The sequence below is a fragment of the Macadamia integrifolia genome, chromosome 2, assembly GCF_013358625.1.
Source record: "Macadamia integrifolia cultivar HAES 741 chromosome 2, SCU_Mint_v3, whole genome shotgun sequence".
Lineage (NCBI taxonomy): Eukaryota > Viridiplantae > Streptophyta > Magnoliopsida > Proteales > Proteaceae > Macadamia > Macadamia integrifolia.
The window spans coordinates 29,186,172-29,201,259 of NC_056558.1; the positions used below are offsets into that span (position 1 = coordinate 29,186,172).

At 39.0% G+C, this 15,088-nt stretch overlaps 1 non-coding gene across 1 annotated transcript; it reads left to right on the forward strand.

Moving 5' to 3' along the window:
- The first annotated feature begins 1,809 nt into the window (after positions 1-1,809).
- Positions 1,810-1,916, forward strand: LOC122072479. Its single transcript, XR_006138493.1, has one exon. It is a non-coding gene; the product is annotated as a small nucleolar RNA R71 (small nucleolar RNA).
- Positions 1,917-15,088: the final 13,172 nt, after the last annotated feature.

Genomic DNA, 15,088 nt, shown 5'->3' on the forward strand with positions numbered 1-15,088 from the left:
AGGTGTGTTCTTTGATTTTTTTCCCCTATTGCCAATGCTATTACTGCTATGAGGAGGTCATCTGTGACTTCTTCAATGTTCTCTGGATTGTCCTCCTGAGAAAAGGTTGTCTGAATTAGAGAAGTGGGATCAACATCTTGATTTTCTCCTAAGACATTCACTGAACCTATTAATGAGATTATTTTTGGAGAATCCGATAGTGCAAGCATGTCCTTCTAGTTGTATTCGCTATCCATTCTTCTCTTGGATTATCCACCAAACCTTGGGAATAGGATTGGTATAAGGGTGATGAGGGATATGAGGTGAGGCAATATGAAGGTGATGTGGTATTAGAGATAGGGTACTATAATGAAGATAGGGGGTGATAAGATGAGGAGGTTCTTTATTAGAGAGCAGCTACGGCCATATTGCATAACATGAGGAATAAAGATGTGAAAATCTATATGGACAATATGATAGTGAAATCAAAAGATCGGCAAGGGCATATTCTCACGCTAAGGCGTTTCTTTAAAAGAATCAAGAAGTATTAGCTGAAGTTGAACCCTCAGAAGTGTGTATTTGGGGCAATAGTAGGAAAGTTGTTAGGTTTCTTGGTGAGTGAAAGAGGCATTAAAGTCGACTCTATCAAGATCAAGGCAATTTAAGAAATGCCCACACCTCAGACTGAGAAGCAAATACGAGGATTTTTGGGTTATATCCAGTATATTAACAGGTTCATAGCTCAGTTGACTATAATCTGTGAACCAATTTTCAAGCTGCTGAAGAAGGATTAGCCCATGGAATAGAATGACCAATGCCAACAAGCTTTTGGCAAAAATAAGGGATACCTCATGGACTGACCAGTATTGACACCGTCGATGGATAGAGAATCGCTTCTATTGTATTTGTCTATGGGAGAATATTCCATGGGCTCTATGCTAGCATAGAAGGAGACAGAAAAGGGGGCAGAGCATGTCATATATTACCTTAGTAAGAAGTTCCTAGAATATAAGACATGGTACACATCTTTGGAAAGAACTTCAGTTGCATTGATTTAGGCAACAAAAAGGTTGCGACACTACATGGTTTCCTATCTAGTGCACTTGATCTCAAGGACCATCAAATACCTCTTCGAAAAACTAGCCTTAATAGGAAGGATGGCCCGTTGGTTACTTTTACTATTAGAATTTGACATCATCTATGTTACTCAGAAATCTATCAAGGGGCAGGCCATAGTCGATCATTTGACTGCCCACCATATAGAAGATGGAAGATCCTTGGATGATGCCTTTCCCGATGAAGGAATTGCAGCGATAGAGGAAGAAGATATAGTTAATGAATGGTAGTTATTCTTTGATGGAGCAGCCAATCAGAAGGGATGTGGTGCGAGAATATTACTTGTCACTCCTGACGGTCTATATTTATCTTCATCATTTTGCCTCGATTTTCCCTATACCAACAACATTGCTGAATATGAAGCTTGTGCTATGGGACTAAAAATGGCCCTAACCATTGGGATTAAAAGGATCAAGGTGTATGGAGATTCATCCATTGTCATTTGTTAGACACAGGGAAAGTGGAAAACTAGAGATGAAAAACTAAAGCCATATCAAGAACATATGGAAGAGGTAATTGAACACTTTGAGAAGATCTTATTCAAATACTTCTAGAGAGATAACAACAGGTTTGTTGATGCCCTTGCAACCTTGGCTTCCATGGTAGAATGCAATCCTATGGCTAGGGTCCGACCATTCTTGGTAGAATAAAGAAGCAGACCCATTTATCAGAATTTGGCCCTCATAAATTATTTGACATAAATGCCATAGGTCTAGGCCATGGTGAGGGCATTCTTGGAGTAGATCCTTGAATCTCTTAATAAGTTTGGATAATGACTCACTAGGCTTTTGCCTAAGCTGAAGAATATCACTTCTAAGCTTATTGGTCTTATGAGTTGGGAAAAACTTCTTAAGGAAGACAATTGTGAACTATTCCCATAAGGTTATGGAATTTGTGGGTAACCCATACAACCACTTCTTAGCTTGGTCTTTCAATGCAAAAGTGATAAACCTAAGCTTAACAGCATCATCAGAAAGTTGTTGGATCTTAATTAGAACACATACCTCTTCAGATTCCTTTAGAAATAGGCATGCATCCTCAGAGGTCAACCCATGGAAGTGGGACAACATAGTGATGTATTGAAATTTGAGTTCAAAATTTTTTCCCTGGGCTTGTGGTAGAACTATGCAGGAAGGTTGGGCTGTTCTAGCAGGGTAGAACCTATCTTTAAGAGATTTAGGTGAAGGGTTTTGCTGTTGGTCTCTCATATTGAAGGGTTTTAAAGAGAGCAAACGTATAGGGTCACTACTTGTTGGATCTCTTCTTTCTAACTGATTCTTAGTATTACATACCCACCTAACACTCATACAACAGAAAACTACCCACAACTAAAGTAAGACAAGCACAAAAGAATGGACAAAACTTTTTTTTAATGATTTATTTTATTTTTTTATTTTATTGATTTTTTTGATTTTTTTAATTTTTTTGGCTTTTTGGGAGCTTACCGACAGGGATCCGAGGTTGCTTAGGTCAATTCCTGAGGTACTGCTACAGGGCAAAACCTATCTTTATCATACTATGAGGCATGGCGACCTCCACCGATACAACTATTATTGCAAGTTGTTCTTCTCAAGAATTCAATAAAAGAAAAGGAAAAACAAAACAAGGCAAACAAAGCACTCCGATTTACCAAAAGAAAGCAAAAAATAACATGAAACTGTCTCCATGGCAACAGTGCCAAAAACTTGTTGGGATTTAAAATGTAACTGCAAGCGTACGGATTAGTGTAGCTACGGGTCGAACACAGGGAGAGCAGCCACTTTATTTTTTTACTTCTTTTAATAAAGCGAAAGTGAACCGATTAATGGTTGTGATCTAATTCTAATTATCGTCCTAAACATATGTGTCTAAAATAATGTCCTAACCATTCATCATCTAAGAATTTAAAGACGCAAGCCACGTAATTAAAATTAAATAAATAAATAGCTGAAAATAAACAACCCATGCAATTTAAAATAATAATAATAAAGGAAAAAAATGTTGAAATAAAAATAAAGTAAAAGAAAGGGGATAAAGCTAGAGAGAGACTCACAAGTAGGTTTCTCCACTTAGCTCGAGGGATGCATCATAATATGAGCTTCCCTACGTGACCAGAGAGTCACTCTTACAAGGTCTACTCGACTTAGTTTTAGGGAAAGAGAGACAATTAAAATAAAAATAATAAATTGATGGTTCTATGGCTAGGAGGGGCAAAGCCAACACATACACTATCCATGAACCTTGGGGGAAATGGATAGCAATAATGTAACGACTGAAATTCAAATCCTAAATTAAGAAAAAAAAGGTAGTCAGAAGAGGGAATGAGAGGGGGGAGAGAAGACTACTGAAGGAGCCTACTTACTTGAATCAATGCTTGAACTTGAAAGCTTGGGTGATTTGAGATACTACCAGTACTAAAAACCAGATCTGGAATAAACCAAATCTGAAATTTCTAATACTAGAGAAAACAAATCTTGAAAAAAAAACTGAACTTGATAAAAAAAGATGCTCCACGGCTTGTGATCTTGTCACCTAGATCTAAGCCTAGAACTATAACTTTAAAAATTACAACTTAATTGCATAAATCATAAACATAAAAGGCTGAATAAGAATAAAAGAGTGCTTGCATTAATTGATATAAAAAACTATTACAAAAGTGATTAAAGCAAAAATAGAGAACGACTAAAACTAAAGAGTGAGAGAGGGAGAGAGAGAAGAAAACTAAGCATAAACTAGAAAATAAACTAAGGAGAATAATAAAATAGGAGGGAGGAGGAAGGGGCTTTTATAGGGTTTTTTTCTTGCCTCCTTCCTTCTACAAGTCTTCTTTAAGAAAAGAAAGAAAATAAAATTAAATTAAATCTTGGTAAAAATCCTCATTCTCTGAGATATTGTGTGAGGAAAGAGAGAATCTGTTTCCAAAATTAACAAATTCTATTATTTCCTTACAATATTCACCAATATCTTGCAATCTTGATTAAATCAGAAAAGAATCTCTGCATAGCATCTTCAAGATCTTGTGAGGTGGCAAGGAGAGAAAATAATCTTTAGGATTTTGTAGGAGAGAGGATGTGGTACCAATGAGTGGGTCCCACCTTTGGACTGGTTCTTGATTCACTTTAAGCACTTTCTCTTGTCTACTTGGAAACTAAAAAAAAACAAGAAAAATAAAAGTAGTACTATCCAAAGTGGGGTAAAATGTACACTTATATCCCTAAGATTTCACACATTATTGTGCTCATCAAATAGCCTAAACTACGTTAGACCTGATTCCTTTCGAAGGATACGTAGGCAACTTGACAAGTGCAAGTGTGGTCTCAACCATCTAACGCAATAAATTGGTTCCTAAATTAATAATCAATCTATCTTAAAAGATCATCATAGTTTGTATCCCTCAAGAATCGCCATTTGGCATGAAAGGCCATTAGGTATCTATCTTCCACCCATTGGTCCGTCACTTCTTACCCAAGATTTTATCCCCCAAAAATAGCCATTTGGTATGCAAGGCCATTAGGTATCTGTCATTCACCTATGGTCCATCCATTCTTATCTAGGATTCTATCTCCTAAAAGAAAATCACCACTCGACACTCGTCTATCAAAGCCAATTTATTCTCCACCCTTGATCAGTCAAAAGAAAAAAAGAAGAGCTTAATGCAACAGTGGTAAAAGGCTTGTTTGAATCATTAGCCAATGAGTAATGCTTTGATAAATCATCGTTGTTTGTATTGGTTTCAAGAAAATTCATGGGCTCATTAGATAAGATATTGAGGAAATGGACCTTAGACATAAATTGTGAGGGCAGCAGGATTGTTGGAATCCATGAATGTGTCATTTCTTGGCCAAGTTGGATGTGTGAACCTACATCACCAATTACTCTGATAGGTGCCTCAACACTGGGATGCTGACCTGCATGTATTTCAGTTTGGATTAGCGGAGATTTGTCCAACTCTTGAAGAATTTTGGGTTTGTATGCTATCTCCACCCAAAGGTAATTTGTTCCAACCCTCTTTGAAGAAGGATTGCTTAGAGGAAATTCCGTATTTCTTTGGATGGAAAGAATAAGAAGTGCCCAAAGAAGTCATAAGAAGATTTTCTGATGAAAATCCCTGGCCACAACTATGTCAGACTGATGGGATTGACACACACGTCATTTTATTTGCCGATGTACATCAGCCGATAATAGGAGCTCGAGGAGATGGACCCAGAAGAGTTAGTGAACTTTCACCCACCTTAAGAATTGTCCCCCCACCTTATTATTCACCTATCCCGTCTGTGGTAGGAAAGTGGTCCCCCTTTTCATGTAATTCACTTGGTAATGGAATGAGGAAGTATTTGGATTTTTGTGTTATTCCAATTATTCTAATTATGACTTGAGTTATGGAATTGATTGTGCCTAAGCATTGTAAGCAAAAAAAAACAAAAAAAAAAAGGAAGAAAGGTTTTCGTTTGTGCCAAAAGTAAGTTTTCATAGAGGTGTTGAAATAAAATAATGAACAAACAAGGGGAGGGAAAAAGAAAAAAGAAAGAAAATATCCATGTGTTTATGTTTGTAGGAAATATAGGAACAACCCTATGGGTCAGAAGCCATCATTTGAACCGTACTCTGAACATCCTCATGAAGCACTGGGGAGTCCATAGATGTTCCTCCAACTTGCTCCAGCCTCTGGGTCAGGTCCTCAATTAGTGCACCCTACAGGGCAATCTCCCGATCCTTAGTAACTATCACATCGCACAAGCCATAGTGCATCCTCCCAATCTCATTGACCTGGCCCCAGGTGGCCCAATTTCATTGTCCCAGCCCCAGGTGACCCAATTGCATTTACTCGGCCCCAGGTGACCCAATCTAATTGACCCAACCCCAGGCAACCCAATTGCATTGACCAGGCCCCAGGCGGCCCAATTGCATTAACTCAGCCCCATATGGTCCAATCTCATTAACCCAGTCCCAGATAGCCTAGCAGGTTCGAAAGAACCCTTCTGAAAGACTAGATAGCCCAGTCCAATTCGAAAGAACCCGCCTAGAAGAGAGATATCCTAGCCCGATTTGAAAGAACCTGCCTGAGAGACCAAATAGCCCAGCCCGATTCAAAAGAACCAACCTGAAAGACTAGATAGCCTAGCCCGGTTCAAAAAAACCCACCTGGAAGACCAAATAGCCCAGCCCAGTTTGAAAGAATCCGCCTGGAAGACCAAATTCCCTGACCTGGCACATGTGAAGCTCAGCAAAGGAAAATCAAAAAATCAAATGTTTTTTATTTATTATAAGATTGGAAGAATAGAGAATTTCCCCCTTGTAACCATCGGTCCCAGATAGTCTAGATTGGCTCGAAAGACTCAACCTGGAGACCATATTTTTTTGAACTGGCACATGTGAAGCCCAGCTAAGGAAGAATCAGGATCGAAGTACTAACCTTTTTTATAGGATTGGAAGAACAACGAATTCCTTTCCACAATTGGCAGTCCCAGGTAAGTCCTCAACTTCAAAATAGGTAGGAGATATTATCTATTGCATTTTTCAACTCCGTCGTAACTGAGCAAGATGACGGCAGTACATGCTCTGGGTGACAAAATGTGGTCGTTCTTTTCTTTGCCCTTCAGCCATTGGCACAGGCCTCGGCCAAAGAGAGGCATTTTGTAGACACCTAATTTTGTCACCCTCCTACGGCTATGATGAAATATGGATTTTGGACACGACTTCTGACTTTCGACCGATAGAGATGCTGATGAAAACATTCTCCTACCCAAAACCCTAGAAATCCCTGTGCGGGAGAGAGGGGTCCAATTTTAACTTTTTATATATGAAGGAATCCAGTCAAGATGACCGTACAGATGGATAGTGCTTAGATATACGATTCTGATGATATATGATACGCCAAAATTGGACCAATGGATATCTGGCAATCATTCCCAGAAAATCACGTTTTTTCATACGCATGTTGCGCCTTCCCACACATATGCCGCACACAAGGACAGTCCCACTGGAAACCAAGAAAAATCCCTCACCTGACCCAAACACCCTAAAATTCACCCCTACCTACCCAGATAACCCTGAAACACTCCTGGATCTAAAACCCTAGAAATTCCTGTGCGAGAGAGAAGGGGTCCAATTTTGACTTTTCATATATGAAGAAATCTAGTCAAAATGATCATACAGATGGATAGTGCTTGAAAATACGATTCCAACGATATATGATATGCCAAAATCGGACTGACAGATCTCAAGCAATCATTCCTGGAAAATCACGTTTTTTCGCGAGCATGTCACGCACACTGGCCCGGTCGGCCACCCAACCGGTCAGCCCAGCTAAGCCAACCAGCTCATCCAGCCCAACCAAGCCCAGCCTGGCTGCACACTTGTGCACGGGCCTGTCGCACGCTGTGCACGGGCCTACCGCACGTTGTGCGTGGGCCCGCACAACCCCTGCCTCACGTTGTACGTGGACCTGCTGCAGGATGTGCGTTGCCCCACCGTACGCTATGCGTGGCCCTACAGCACAGTGTGCAGGCCCTAGCCGCACACCATGCACACCTGGCCCACACACCGTGCACACTGTGCCCACACACCATGCACACATGGCCCGCACAACCTGCATATGGCCCGCACACCATGTACACTGTGCCCGTACACCCATACATTCGTGCACCCGTGACATCACCCGCACCATCAACAAAATTTTCTCTCTCCTCTCACTTTTTTGAAAACTACCTTTTTTGGCAAAATTCTCTATCGAACTACCTTTTTCGCTAAAATTTTCTCTCTCCTCTTGCTTTTTCAAAAACTACCTTTTCAATAAAACTTTCTCTGTCCTCCCGCTTTTCTGAAAACTACATTTTCCAAACTTTCTCTCTCCTTCCGTTTTTCCAAAAATTACCTTTTCCAAGCTAAAATTTCTCTCTCCCATTTTTTTCTGAAAACCCTCTTTACCCACTGGACAAAAGCACTCCCCACCCATTTTTGCCTTCAATCCCCCTTTTTACCCATTGGACAAAAATCCTATCTCTTCACTTTAGGCAAGAGTCCCCTTTCATCCACTGGATAAAGGGATTCCCCCTCTCCTACTTGGTTGCAAAAAAACTATAAATACAGCCCTCTCCCTTAGAAAAAGGACACCACCAAACACTTGAATCCCCTTTCAGAGTGAAATTTTCCTTCCCTCACCCCTCTTGATTTTCTTCTGATCTTCAGAGCGATATTCGTCAAGATCCAAAAACTCATTCGGATCTTCGAAATGTTCTTCAGGATCTTGAATATTTTCAATCCAAATCCTTAGTTAGATCCAGTTTTTAGCCAAAAACAGTATGTTCTTAAGCCACCTCCCTTGAGTGTTCTTGAGTGTTCTTGAGCGTTCTTGAGCGTTCTTGAGATAGAACCCCCCCTTTTTGAGGTTCTTTGGGTCTACGAAGAGATCTTTGTTAAGATCTGAAACTTTATTTAGATCTTCAAAGTGTTCTTCGGGACTTTGGAGTTCTTCAATCCATTTTTAGGTCAGCCCATTTTTTTTCTTCAGAAATAGCCTTTCCTAGCCGAACCTCTGTCCGAGTGTCCCTGAAATTTTTCCAAAAATAACCATTCCCATCGGAAGCTCTACCGAAGTGCCACCTCAGCCTAGCCCTCCCATAGCTTATCCCCAGCGGAAGCTCTGTCAAAGTGCCACCTCATCCCAAGCCTGGAAATAGCCTTCCCCAGTCAAAGCTCTGTCCGAATTCAAATTCGAAAATAGTCTTCCCTAGCCGAAGCTCTGTCCGAATCCAAATCCGAAAGCAATCGTTCCTAGTCGGAACTCTGTCCAGATACCATCACAATTAGAATCTCTCAAGAAAGGAAGTTGGAGGTCAAAACCATCTTCCCCTGAGCCAGAAGAACACGAAAGACAATTCGAGTCGGTACCAATTAAGGGCCCACCCCTCTTGACCCAAAACAGGGGTCAAATTCAGGTATAATCTCTCCCCATTCAAGCATAATGTGGACATTTAATAAGCCTTGTTTTAGTGTATATAATAGTTTGAATTCAATTAATGTATATATGTGTGATAACTTAGCCATACATGTGGAATAGTAATAATTGTGAAAAATGTTCGTTCTCAAGCATCTAGCAAGAAGATCAATTGAACCGGGCAGATTGGGTGCTTAACACCTTCCCAACTCTGTAACCTAACACTTATCCTAAATCTCTGGACCATACCAAATTTCGGGCCCTTTTCTCAGGAATCGGGCCCACCCCGGGTCCTAGGCCCATAACCCTAGGTGGCGACTCCAAACCCCATTTGCATGATCCCGATCCCTGAATTGGACCATCATCAAAACCTCCATCTCAAATGATGAATTTTAAACTCTTACGAAATAGGCCTCCACGTATCTCCAAGAGACAATATGGCGGTGCGGGGCCCTCAAGCGAAGCACACATGACTCGAGCCACCTCCCCCCTCACCATGAAGGTGAAGGGAGAGAGAGGAGAGAGGGCAGGGATCCATCGGCCGCTACCCTCACATTTAGTTATTGTCTTTTGTCATTATCTTTTCAATCAACTAATTATGAGCAAAGAAAAGTTAAAAGTCCTTTGGAGCAATCAAGGCAAGAGGATGCTCACATCTCCTGATTAGAAGTTAGTAGCACTTTCTCAAGTCTATACAACTCTGGCACGCCCACAGTCCCAATATCAAACTTCCATAGGTTCACTTGCAGAATTTTTTGCCAACACATAACGTATGCAAAAGAGTTATATGGAAGAGAGGAAAAGGCTTTAGGAAGAGGATTGTTTTTCGAGAGTGGTTGTTCTCTAAAATATTTCTGAGGGAAATAGAAAATGTATGATCACAAGTCCACAACAACGTTTTCGGCAAATAGTAGAATTATACTACTGAAATGGAGGAATGGAAAGATGCACAAGATGAAGATGAACATCATGTTCACGTTTACATTCACGTTCATATCATTGTAACAACCTATGGAAACGTTGCTGATTCATCCTTGCACTTCGCTACTATTGGTAGAATCACTCACTATATTTAGTCGTCTATTCCGAACTCTTGAAACATTCTCAGAATGCACTCTAGGTTAAGAACATTCTCAATATTGTTATTCGAGAGTGGTTGTGTTTGGTACGCATTCTACGTTAAGAATACATTCTTAGATGATAAAAATGTTGTTTGGCATGCATTCTCGTTCTTGAAATTCAGAATGTGTCAAAGAATGCAATCCATTCTGGAACTGGTTTTTTTTTTTTTTTTTTTTTCTTCCATTCCACATTCTCATTTTTTGTTCATAAGTTTCATCCCGTGGAAAAACGAGCACCTCAGTTGTGTTTGGTCTGCATTCTCAAAACATTTTGAGAATGCACATTCCCATTCTTAAAACTCAGAATGCATTCTTAGCTAAAAATGAGAATGTCGTTTGGCTATAAGTATGGCAAACATGCATTCTTAAGTTTAAAATTCTCATGCATTTCATCGAACAATTCATGGGCGAAATCTGTTCAATAAGAACATAACAAAGATGAAAGCAGGAAGAGTAGGAGATGCCTCTTCGTTCCACCGAAGACCTAACACATGGACCTGAAATGCCAATTACATCTAAGTTCGTCCTCATCTTCTCTTCCTCACTTGGAAATTAGACAAATTGGAACCAGAAATACACAATCCAACAGAGGTGGAGTTGAATGAAAACTCACGCCTACCACATGTCCCCCATGATTGGGAGTCTGCAATGTATCAAATCCCTCTTTTATTGTAACCTACTACACCATCAGTACCAATAAAGAGCCAATGAAGCATTTAATAGGCATGACTAGATACGCCGCGAGACACCAATACGCAGTTATATAAAACTTATCATTTCTCTTGATTGCTTCGCCAGCTAGTTTGATTCCTCCCCTCCTTGTACTGTCCATCCCCATCAAGTCGTTAATTTGGTGGTTGTGGGGATAGGTTCCATTATTGGTCCCCCTATGATGTTTTTGTAATTACATACCTAATTGTTTTTGAGAAAATTACATGATTACTCACTTTTAGGTTTCCTTTTAAAAAATTAACCAACTTAAGTTTCAGTTAACAAAAATACACAAAATCAGGTTTGAGTTTACGTAACTACTCAAAACAGTGACTCTCCTTCATCATCCTTCATTATTTGACATTTTTACCCCTAATTCCTTCTACCTCTCACCCAAACACCATCTTCAATTGGCCACCGTCGGTGATAAATAGAGATCAGCCTTATCACAGGATTCTTGTTCTCCTAGTGAGACTTCCCCTCCTCTTCCCTTCTGCTTGCATTCTTTCTCTAATTTTCCCTTTTATTCTCTCTCTCTCTTTTGCAACCTCTAAGCGGGACTTCCATTGGAAATCACAGAACCAATAACCTTATAACCTATAAGACTAATTCGACTAATGCCTAAGAACCAAATACAATTGCTAGATCCTCATCTGGGGAAGGCCGATGGTTGGCTTTTCTCAAATAGAGCACCATCATCAATGTGGTCAAGCTCCTTGACACCAACCTGGATGTCCTCCTTGCTTTCTTCGTCAATACATGCATGAAGTGTTCCAGGAATTCTTGATCTTGCAATACAGATCAAATTCAATAAAGAAGTAATGGTAGCCATCTAGAAGAAGCTTATCCACTTAAATATCAAACTGCATCCTGGGTTTCTATTGAGGGTTTTTGTATCCTCTTTTTTTATTTTTCCATCCTTCACAATGGAGACGATGATGTAGCAATATAGTTTTTGGAAGAAGTTGAAGGCTTTTAGATTGTTGCATGACATCACTTGAGTTCTGTGGAGCTAGCAAAGCTCGATTCCATGGATGAGGTTGGCTTGATCCACTCATTGTCTTTCCTTCTAGAATATGAAATAACGAAATCCCCTGGCTCAAGAAATCAATCAACAACACTTCTATATCAATTAACAGACATGATTTAGACAATTAATGATTATGAGGAATTGAGGGCTGAGGTGAGGATGATTGTCGACTAACCCTTTCTTACTCTCGACTTGCGAGGGTTTTTGTTTCTTGCATCTGAATGTTGACCCAGTAAGGGAAATTAGAAAAGGGGACATTTTTTCGAGGTTCAAGTATGGAGGAACCGTGAAGAGGAGAGGTTGCGGTTGGAGGTTTTTGCGGGGGTTCAGGTAGGGAGATTTGTAGGTTCAAGTTGGCGGTAGACAACAGAGACAATCTACAAATATGGGTGCTATGGGGCGAGAGGGATTGCAAGGGTGGAGATGATTGGAGAAGGGGAGGTGGAGGGGTAAAAATGTCAAAAAAAATGCATTATTTGAAGGAGGAATACTGTTTTGGGTAGTTTTGTAAACTTAAACCTGATGTTGTGTATTTTTGTTAATTGAAACTTAAGTTGGTTAATTTTGTAAAGAGAAACTTAAAAGTGGATAATCATGTAATTTTCCCTTTGATTTTTTATCATATTGGTCCCCAGCATGCTAATCGATTAGAGATAGATATAAATTATAAATAAAGTTATACATAAGACTATTAAGTTGAGTTTCTTATCATCCAGTGACGAATTTGCATTTTTCTGATCATTTTATTTTTAATAGGATATATATCCGACATCTGATCCAATATTCAAATTAGGGAATAAATGTTGCCACCAAAGTGCTAAATTAAGAAATTGCAAGATTTTTTTAATTGTCCCTTGTCATATTCACAAGAATAATTTAGTATGGGGGTAGAAAAAAGTTTCAAAAAGTTAAAAGTTGTTTAGTGCAGTTTTTATGTGAGATGACAAGATTTTCTTCTTATTGAAAAATGAAATATATATGATATAATCAAGCTTTGTTAATTACAACATACTATAAAAAAATAAAAATAAAAGAAACTTGGTTATAACAAGATTTTCCTTTCAAATTAATGTATAGATAGACATAAATACGAATCCACCTATATTATTTCGTATTCGACCTAGCTATTTATGGGTTTAGGTTGTAAGTGCTGGGATCAAATTCTCATCAGAGTCCATGAACATAGATCCACTTAAAAAGGAGCACATATTATAGATACAATTTTTTTTATTTTTTTTGGAGGGGGTGTGAGGGGAGGGGATTAATAAGTTCAATTAATTTCATTTAGGCCTCATTTCGCTGCAAAGGGAATGAAAGAGAAGGGAAATTGAAAATTTCAAAATTAAATAAGAAACTTTTGTAATCATTATTACATGTTACTACATCACTAACTTCAAATCATTCCATATTTGGTTATTAAATTTCACTTTACTTAATCACTTTGGTTTAAAAAGCAAAATAAAAAATTACATGAAAATGTACCTAATTAGGATAAAAAAAAATCACCCACCAATCTAAGGGTGACACATGGCACTACAGTGTGAGATGGAGAACTAGTGAAATCTAACCATACCAAAGACCGACCTGTGGCCTCGGTGGATCGGTTGGTAAATGCCAATCGAATCTGAATGGTTGATTTGGGAGGCTACATGTATAGTCTATCTCCATATTCATACTCAGCCCTCTATCGTGGCTCTGGGATGCGACTGACCTCCATGCCCAAGGTAGAATTGTTCATCCTGCTCGGGATTGGACCGATCTCCCTGCTTGGGGAGCACTCGACCTTTGCGGCCACTCCACAATCGATCTGATTTTGGGTCCATCCTGAGATCCCTGTAATGCCATCTCAGTAAATCTTATCCCTTGAAGCACATGAAAGCGATCTCTAAGTGATTCACCTGGATATGAATCCTAACCAAACAAGGTAGCACTTACCTAAAGGGATTCTCCCAAGAGATCTCTATAAACCGCCTCTCTTCACCTGCATTCTGTAAATATCAGGGTAAGTCCTCAAGAAAGGGGATCAATCAATTTTTTTCTCAGATGTCTTGAATATCTATTGCTAGAAAGAGATTTGACTTAGTCATCGAAGAGTCCCCAGTTGAAATAGCCCAACTGATCTCCCTTGTCTGTTTATTCTATGCAGGCATCCCAAGGACTTGGAACGATTTCTTGTTGTAACAATATTATTACTAAATATAATGAAATTTTTAAATAATTTATACAATCACATGGGGTGATTATTACAGGGGAAAAAAAATGGTTTGAAAATTTTCAACCAAACATAACCTTCTTCCACCCCTTGAAAAAAAAAAAAAAGAGGCTTCAAGCAAATTGAAAAATGGATTCCCAAAATCCATTAAAGACATCTTCAATATAATCAAGGCAGGAACATGACCAATAATCGATAAGAGAATTGGCATCCAATGCTAACTTAGAAAGATACACCATGAGCAGCATGCATGCATAGTTGGCCTCGATCTAGCTCTAGCTAGATGCAACTATATTGCAAGCATTCATTGGTGTTTGTTAAAGCAAAGAACAATTAACTACTTTGAGTGGAATTGTGATACTGCTTTCATCAATATAAGATAATGACGGAGGGCTTACTTAGCGTGGGAAAATGGTTGAGTTGTCACTATTATCGATAACTTATATGGAATGGATGAATGAATTTATGGCAAATCATCTCTTAGGTTTCATCGGTGCACTTGTGAATGCGGCATGTCCCATTAATAAATAATAAGAGAAAAGAAAATGACATTTATTTTGACTCTTTCCCCATTTTGCGTGGACCGAAATTCTAGTTCTACGAACGTGAAGGGCTATTAGTTTACACGTGGGTAAACTATATTAATTAAAATAAAATATAAAAATAGGTCCACGTGAAACTGTTGTAAGTTGAAATTTCAGAGTTTACGATAAAATAATGGTTCATACAGTTTTAATAATCAAATCGAAACCGGTGAAATCACTGTAGACGCGTGGATTTTCCTGATTCTTCGCTTACTGAGTTTACCAAGTTCAATCGATATTTAAATATCTTTTCTGTTTTTGGCAGGATGGTTTAGCTTATTTCGTGGTTTACAAAATTTTATAATTGCATGATTAAGAACTTTATTAATTAATCAAAGGTTGAATTGATCATCGCGTCTATATTGTAAATATGAAGTGATGAGTAATCAAGCCAAAGTAATAAGTATTATATCTAACACT